This window comes from Lacerta agilis, chromosome 1, assembly GCF_009819535.1.
Source record: "Lacerta agilis isolate rLacAgi1 chromosome 1, rLacAgi1.pri, whole genome shotgun sequence".
Classification (NCBI taxonomy): domain Eukaryota; kingdom Metazoa; phylum Chordata; class Lepidosauria; order Squamata; family Lacertidae; genus Lacerta; species Lacerta agilis.
Genome location: NC_046312.1, coordinates 13,835,581 through 13,843,882, shown reverse-complemented (window position 1 = coordinate 13,843,882; position 8,302 = coordinate 13,835,581). Strand labels below are relative to the sequence as shown.

General features: G+C 46.4%; 1 protein-coding gene across 2 annotated transcripts in view; it reads left to right on the top strand.

The window, feature by feature from the left end:
* The first annotated feature begins 1,903 nt into the window (after positions 1–1,903).
* TNFAIP2 (TNF alpha induced protein 2) overlaps positions 1,904–8,302 on the top strand; it is a 28,468-nt gene continuing 22,069 nt past the window's right edge. Inside the window, exon 1 of one of the 2 annotated variants that reach the window (XM_033139159.1) lies at positions 1,904–1,999. The gene's annotated coding sequence lies outside the window, so the exon portion shown is untranslated. Of the gene's footprint in view, positions 2,013–8,302 lie in introns of both variants that reach the window. The other variant, XM_033139170.1, reaches the window with a different exon arrangement.

Here is an 8,302-nt window from a genome sequence, read left to right as displayed (position 1 = left end):
ACACCCTGTAACAATAACACATACATTACCAGACAACCGCATTTTGCCAAACCTGCTATGGAATTTATTTAAAGGACAATGCTAAATGTGAAAGGGAAGGTGTGCCTATTTCAATGGTGATTTTTATCTTCTTGTTAAAAAGAAGAAGTCACTTAAGACTTTAAAAAAAAGAAGTTCTGGAATATTAAAATGCACTTCCCTGTACAGGGCTGAACTTCTTCCATGTGAAGGACCGTGGAGATAAGGACACACTAACAGACCCTAGCCCACAACAAAGGCATGTCCCCCCCCTAAACCCAAAATGGCAGCTATGCATCAAGGTGACAAAGGAGATGGTTCCTGGGTGTGCAAGCTCTCTCCACCCAATCAAAAACTGCACAATTATAGGTGTCGCCTTTCAGGTTTTGCTGGGAACACCTAGACACCAGATATGGGCAGTGGTTGGAGGCAGGACCAGCAGGTGAGGCCTCACTGCTCCCAATACACCTGAGGGGGTGGGAGGAAGACACAGGACTGTTGTTTGAACTCCACCCTTCATGCTGTACATTTAAAATAAAAAAAGGATCTCCGTCTTTTGTTGTTGCGATGTCCTCCAGAACTCCTAGGCTCTACCAGCTAATCATCGCACGCTGGACATTTCTGTGGCATTACTCTGAAGCACCAATCATAAGAGCAGGGCTGCCAACTTGAATAAAATATTGGGGGGCGGAGGCAGGTGCCCTGTATAATCAACCACATGACATGGCGCGCGCACACACCATTTGAATGACAGTGCCCATCCTCAAATATTTTATTGATGGGGTCGAAGAGACCTCAGTGGCTAGGAGTTGGCTCCTATGTGTAAGAACATAAGGATAGCCTGCTGGATCAGGCCAATGGCCCATCTAGTCCACCATCCTGTTCTCACAATGGCCAACCAGATGCCTTCGTGAGACTCTCAAGCAAGACCTGAGTGCAAGAGCGACTCTCCCCTCTTGTTGTTTCCAGCAACAATTCTCTTTTAAACCCATCCAAATTCCTGGGCGTAGCCAGGATTTGTGCTAGGGGGTCAGGATTTATGTTGCAGGGACAAAATCGAGCTATCTGCGAAGCAATTGGTCAGAGAGTTAAGTATTTTTGTTTATTTGATTTAGGGGGCACAGCTGCTTCCCCCCCCCCTTTGGCCATTGTGGTGTAGTGGTTAAGAGCGGTAGACTCGTAATCTGGTGAACCGGGTTCGCGTCTCCGCTCCTCCACATGCAGCTGCTGGGTGACCTTGGGCTAGTCACACTTCTCTGAAGTCTCTCGGCCCCACTCACCTCACAGAGTGTTTGTTGTGGGGGAGGAAGGGAAAGGAGAATGTTAGCCGCTTTGAGACTCCTTCGGGTAGTGATAAAGCGGGGTATCAAATCCAAACTCTTCTTCTTCTTCTTCTTGGCTACGCCTTTCTGTTATCTGCCCTGAATCTCCCAGCATCCAGCTTCACTGAGCGCAGCTGAGAGAGGGACCAAAGCTGTTCCCTGCCCGCTTTCTCCATCCTGCCACTTATTATTTTTTTATTAATATAAACTTCCGTCGTATCTCCTCTATCCTGGCTTTTTCTCCATATAAATCACTCGCTCTGAAAATCATTTGGCACAGACCTCCCGCGATGCCTATCCCAGGCTTTTTGCTGCCTGCCATTGAGTAGAGAACAACTCCTGGTCATTTTCTTGCTCTGCCTTGACTTCTCTCCCTGCGCTCCAGAGTAGGAAATCCCGCCTTCTGGAATTTCCTTGCGCATCTCCAGCCACCTAACCTGATGCTTAGACGGAGTTTCCAAAGACGCCCACGCGGGAGCGGGGGAAGGTGGCGGGCGTGGCAACTCCTCCTTTCCCCTCCTCTTCCTCCTCCTCCCTGCTTTATAACCCTGGGTGCTCTCTAGAAATTAGAAACCGCGCTGCAGCTAGCCCAAGGAGAGGGACAGAGAGAGAGAGCGAGGAAGAGGAACCATTCAGTGTCAACCAGAATCCACTTACAGGTAGGAATCCACTGTAAGTCCTTCTTGCCCCGCTCCCCTACTCCTGATCTCAGGGCTGGGTCCTTCTCTCCCTCCCTGATCTCAGACCGCCTTAAGGGGTCGCCAGCCCCTCTTCCCCTCGCTGGTCGACTTCTTGATCCTCCTGCCTTGCTCTCTACTGGGAGCTCGGAAGCTTACTGTAAACCGAGCTCTCCGGTTGGTCTTGTGCAACAACAAACTCTCCAAGTGAGTCCAGCCAGGACTGGTTATTCCCTTCCCCCTCTTGCTGATCCCCCCCCCCGATGAACTGATGCCCTTCTAACTGCAATCTTCACAGGATTATCCAAAATTTGCCCCTGGAGCTCCCGGAAAAGGGAAGAGGGTGGCTGGTGTTGAGATGCTTCCCAGTGTTGTGTCACTTCATTGCAGCAACAATGTGTGAAAATTAAGTTAAGCTTAATTAAGTGTCTACTCAGAAGTCAATCTCACTGGGGCTTACTCCCAGGTAAGTGAGGTTAGACTTGCAACTGTAGGCAGTGATAGTCACAGCTGGATGCTGCTTTGTATGTGTGACTCAGGCAACTTGGGGTGAAGAACACCCATCAGCCCCAACCAGCATGGTCAGTGGAGGATGGTGGGAGTTGTAGTCCAGTTACATCAAGCGGGAAGCAGGTTTCCTACCCATGGTGTAACTATTGCACTCTGCCATCCAGATGTTGATGCATCTGGATCTGGCATACAGCTCCTGATTATGGGACTCTGATGGGACCTAAGTTTTGAGATCCATTGACTAGCATTTCTGGGTTAGACCGTAACTCAAGTCAGCAGAGCATGAGACCCTTGATCTCAGGGTCAAAGATCCCTCCATTGCAGAGGGGTTGGATGAGATGACCCTCGTGGTCCTTTCCAACTCTACAATTCTATGATCCAAATTGGAACTCCTGCTCAACTCAGAATAGCACAGACTAGGCAAGGGCACAGAGAGGTTTCCATGCAGTCTTTGAGCTTGTCTCACACTGTTGACGCTAGTTCACACTAATGTCAAATACTGTACAGTGGTACCTCTGGTTACCTATTTAATTCGTTCTGGAGGTCCATTCTTAACCTGAAATCGTTCTTAACCTGAAGCACCACTTTAGCTAACGGGGCCTCCCACTGCTGCTGCGCCGCCACTGCCCGATTTCTGTTCTCATCCTGAGGTAAAGTTCTTAACCCAAGGTACTATTTCTGGGTTAGCGGAGTCTGTAACCTGAAGCGTCTGTAACCCGAGGTACCACTGTACCTCTTTCACATGTGACACTGACAAGCACACGTGAGACTCTCACATGTGCTGTGTGTGGATCTTGTGACTGCAATGTTGAATGTGGAATTCTGTAGTCTCAGTGATCCTAAGCATACTTGCAAGCAGACCTGGCCAGTGTTTTATGTTTGCATTACTTTATTTAGTGTAAGCAAAGAGCCGTTTAAGCTTATCAGGAAAATGACTCAACAACAGGGAGTTTCTGCTATTGCACAGGCTTAAAAAACCATAATCTGCCTCAACACTTCCAAGCAAACCCAGGAGGTGAAATCCATTGACGAAAAGACCTTGGGAGTCGTTGTTTTTCACTTGTTGAGAAGGAAAGGTTGTGTGAGATAGAAGAAAGTTGCACAGATACACCCTTTTAATCCAGTTTGCTTGCAGGAGAAGAGAGCAGGCTGGCATGCTTCTATCAGTGCTGTATACACGCCAAGGTCTCGGGAGCCTCTGATGCCTTGCTAAAATAAATGCAAAACACCCCAAAAAAGACGCTGTTAATAGGTTTGGATTTACTAACATGGCAACTTAACCAAAGTAAGGATAAGAGTCAACCACAGTGTCTTTCCTGTTCCTAAAAAGCTCTTATGTAAATGGTGCATTCATTTCATGACTTGGAAATCACAAGTGCTTTATTGCACTCATGTCCTGCTTGTGGAATTCCTACTGTCACTAAGGCCCCGGGGGCCGGATGCGACCCAATCACCTTCTCAATCCAGCCCGCAGACGGTACAGGAATCAGTGTTTTTACATGAGTAGAATGTGTCCTTTTATTTAAAATGCAACTCTGGGTTCTTTGTGGGGCATAGGAATTCGTTCCATTTATTTATTTATTTATTCAAAATATAGTCCGGCCCCCCACAAGGTCTGAGGGACAGTGGACTGGCCCCCTGCTGAAAACGTTTGCTGACACCTGAGTTAGCCACTGTGAGAGCAGGATGAGGGACTTCTATAGAAGCAATCATATGGACCAGGGGAAACTGGATGTCTGTGTGTCTGGGATTCGGCAGTTGCAAGGTTCCTTTTCTCAGCAGGGATTTTGTGGTTTGCAAGAGTCTTTCGCTGAGGAAGGCGTTTGACTACATGGCCCCCTAGATTTGCGGTGTCCAACTGGGTGATTAAGGCAAAGGGACCCCTGACCATTAGGTCCAGTCGCGGACAACTCTGGGGTTACAGCACTCATCTCGCTTTATTGGCCGAGGGAGCCGGCGTACAGCTTCCGGGTCATGTGGCCAGCATGACTAAGCCGCTTCTGGCAAACCAGAGCAGTGCACGGAAACGCTGTTTACCTTCCCGCCGGAGTGGTACCTATTTATCTACTTGCACTTTGACATGCTTTTGAACTGCTAGGTTGGCAGGAGCTGGGACTGAGCAACGGGAGATCACCCCGTCGCGGGGATTGAACTGCCAGCCTTCTGATTGGCAAGCCCTAGGCTCAGTGTTTTAACCCACAGCGCCACCTGCGTCCCTCTGTGATTGTGTGTACTCCTACTTTTTATACTCTTTACTGTGCAGTCCCATACATGTTACATGCTCAGAAGTAAGACCCTTTGAGTTCAATGCCTCCCACTCCCAAGGAACTGTGAATAAAACTATATTGCAGCCTGAATTATCTTAAATCTGCAATTGTATAAGCAAAAAAGGCATTTCCTTTTCAGTTTAGGAAAATAAATGCCACCAGCTGTTTGCTTTGGAAAAGTTCCATCTGTAATCAAATAAGTTGTCCCTAATCGGAAACAGATGACTCGCATGAGCAAAGGTTTTGGAATGGGAGCAATGGTGGGATTGAAACATGATTTAGGGGTAAACGGAAACTGAAACTGAAAGGAGCAGCACTGGAAAGAGTTAACATATCATAGCAGATGCCACGCTGGGCTCCTTTGGGAGGAAAAGCAATCAATACATGGGATAATGATAATAAATGAATTTAATTGTACATGAGCATGCTTAGCATGGACCATTATTTAGGAAATCTATGGTGTGCCATTGGGAAACCTGATTTTATTCTGATTAAAATCAGCTCCTCCCTTCCTTTTTTATAATGATGTGTTTGCAAACTTGAAATCAAGGCAATGCAAAGATTTTTAAACTAACTCACCCTGTGCATAATCCTCTAATATAAACATCAAGTTTAATCAAGCAGCTGGTGGTATATTTAGTTGTCCATAAACATGCTTACACGCATTGTTGTTTAGGAAATAGACCGTGTGCCATTGGGGGAACTTGATAATAATCAATTGTTCAAATCTGCTTTCCCCCCCCCCACCTTTTTTTAAAAAAATAAATTGCTGATTTGAATTGCCTTGATTTACAGTTTTCAAACCAGTTCACCCTGCTTTACAAGGTCCCCGTGCATAATCCTCTACTAAAAAACACTGAGATTCCTGCATTGCAGGAGGTTGAGCTAGATGATCCTCAGGGTCCCTTCCAACTCTACAATCATATTATTCTGTGATTCTACCAAGTAATAATAAATATCATGTGACGCATTTATTTATTTTTAAGTTTTAGGTGTGGTTTTTTTTTAAAATGGGATTTCTGGAGTGCAGTTTAACAAAGGGAGAACTGCATGGTTTCCGCTATAATTCTTGGGCAACATAAACTTGGAAAATTATACACCCATTGTTTCTGAAATATAATTAGTGCTGCATCAAAGATGTATTCCTCCCTTGAGACGCCTGTCTAGCTTCCATGTCACCACAAAAATAAACAAGAGTGTTTGCCTTTTTAAAAATACATTATTCCAGAAACCATACCATGTGACAGTTCCAGTGGCAAGACTGCTGTCACTCACATGTCCCTGAATCATTTCTTGTTCAAGTAATTTAACACTTTTTTCCACTTCACTGGATAGTCTCAAAAGAGTAAAAGAAAGAAAGAAAAACAAACACTGCTGAAGTCAGTGACTGATGTTCCATTGGGACCAATGAAATCAGTTGGTGCTCACTGTGATTTTTCCATGAATTAGTGTGGGGGAGATGATGGGCATCATCATTGCACAGATGGACTTTCCCTTCCTCTCCCCCCCCCCCCACATGCAGCCCCCACTCTCAAAGTGTTCCAGAGCATATTTTATTTTTTAGGGGGCACGGGAACTGCAGAGAAGGGGAAACCCAGTCTGCTAATAATGGTGTCCATTCCACTGGCAGACCCAAAAGTATTTTGCACAAAGAAATCAAAAGAGGAAAGGTTACCCTTATCTCATACTTCACATTTCTCATACTATCTCATACATCACATTTCTCTCTATCTGAAGAGCTGTATGGTCCATGTGCGGTTTAAAGATAAAGAATTGTGGGGAGGGAGAGCAGATGGGCATGGGACGCGTGTGGCGCTGTGGGTTAAACCACAGAGCCTAGGGCTTGCCGATCAGAAGTTTGGCGGTTCGAATCCCCGCGACGGGGTGAGCTCCCGTTGTTTGGTCCCTGCTCCTGCCAACCTAGCAGTTTGAAAGCACGTCAAAGTGCAAGTAGATAAATAGGTACCGCTCTGGCGGGAAGGTAAATGGCGTTTCCGTGCGCTGCTCTGGTTCGCCAGAAGCGGCTTAGTCATGCTGGCCACATGACCCAGAAGCTGTACGCCGCCTTCCTCGGCCAGTAAAGCGAGATGAGCGCCGCAACCCCAGAGTCGTCGGCGACTGGACCTAATGGTTAGGGGTCCCTTTACCTTTACCTTTACCAGACTAGGCACATACACAGCTCAGTTGGCCACACTCTTCTCCAATATGGTAAGATGTGTTCCTATTTCCATTATACCTTTGTTGTTGTTGTTCAGTCGTTCAGTTGTGTCCGACTCTTCGTGACCCCATGGACCAGAGCACGCCAGGCACCCCTATCCATTATACTAATTACTTCTAAATTTACATCTATATACATAAAGGTTAGCGTGTACCGGTTCTTTGTGTGTGCAGATCTGTGTTCTCTTTGGCACTATTTCTTGGTGACACGTTCCCTAGGAGTCAATGGCCACCCTAGGAGAGGAGGAGACCTCCCCTTTTCTGCTGTGTATCTGTTGTTAAGTAAGGTCAAGCCATTACATTTATGTTTGCTGTAGGGGTTCTGTTGCATGTGCTTGGCTCTGTACACACTATGCACTTGAAGTACATTCTCTCTCCCCACCCTGTTCCCCCAAGAATCATGGGAACTGTAGTTTGTTAAAGGTGCTTAGAATGATAGTTTTATGGAGGGTAAATTGCAGTTATCAGGATTCCTTGGTGGGGGAATAGGCTTTAAGTTTACGGTGAACCTCTAGCAACGTAGCACCTCCTCGTTAAAGGGTCCCTTTTGCTTTCCACACACCGATTTGCACTGCGTTCTCTTTAATATGATTCATCAGTGCTTCCTGAATATTTTCCTTAGCTTAGGTGATTGGAGAGCAGTGATGGCCGAACCATCAAACTGGGTGGAAGCTGGCATGCTCCATTAATTTAAAACAAGACCACACTGGGACACGGTCTGTTATTTTAAAGTTCCGAATACAGTCGTACCTCAGGTTTCGTACTTTTTGGGTTGCGTACTTTTTGGGTTATGAACTCCCGTAACCCGGAAGTATAACCCGCCATGTGCGCAACCCGTGCATGTGCAGAAACGTTCTGTTCATGTGCCGAAGCATTCTGTGTGCTTCGCGCATGCACAAAGCGCATTTTTTGGGTTATGCACGTTTCAGGTTATGTACAGCGACCCGGAAACCAATTAAGTACGTAACCCGAGGTACAACTGTACCTGAAGAGGACACCATCCTTCTAACCTCGGATGTTGCTAAAATAAAATGTATCCTTGACAGTCAAGAGTGAAACATGAAACGTGAAACTAAGGTCCAGACACCCCCTTAGTCCCAACTGTTGTAGAAGTCTGTATGGGATGCTGCTCGCCGGCGGCAGCCCGTAAAGACTGAGTGTGCATGTGCAGCATTCCGTATGGAGTGAGCACATGTGGGACATCTTAAGGAAAAGCAGGACATTCCAGGATCAAATCAGAAACTTTGACGGTTTCTGTAAATCCGGGACTGTCCCTGGAAAATAGGGTCAC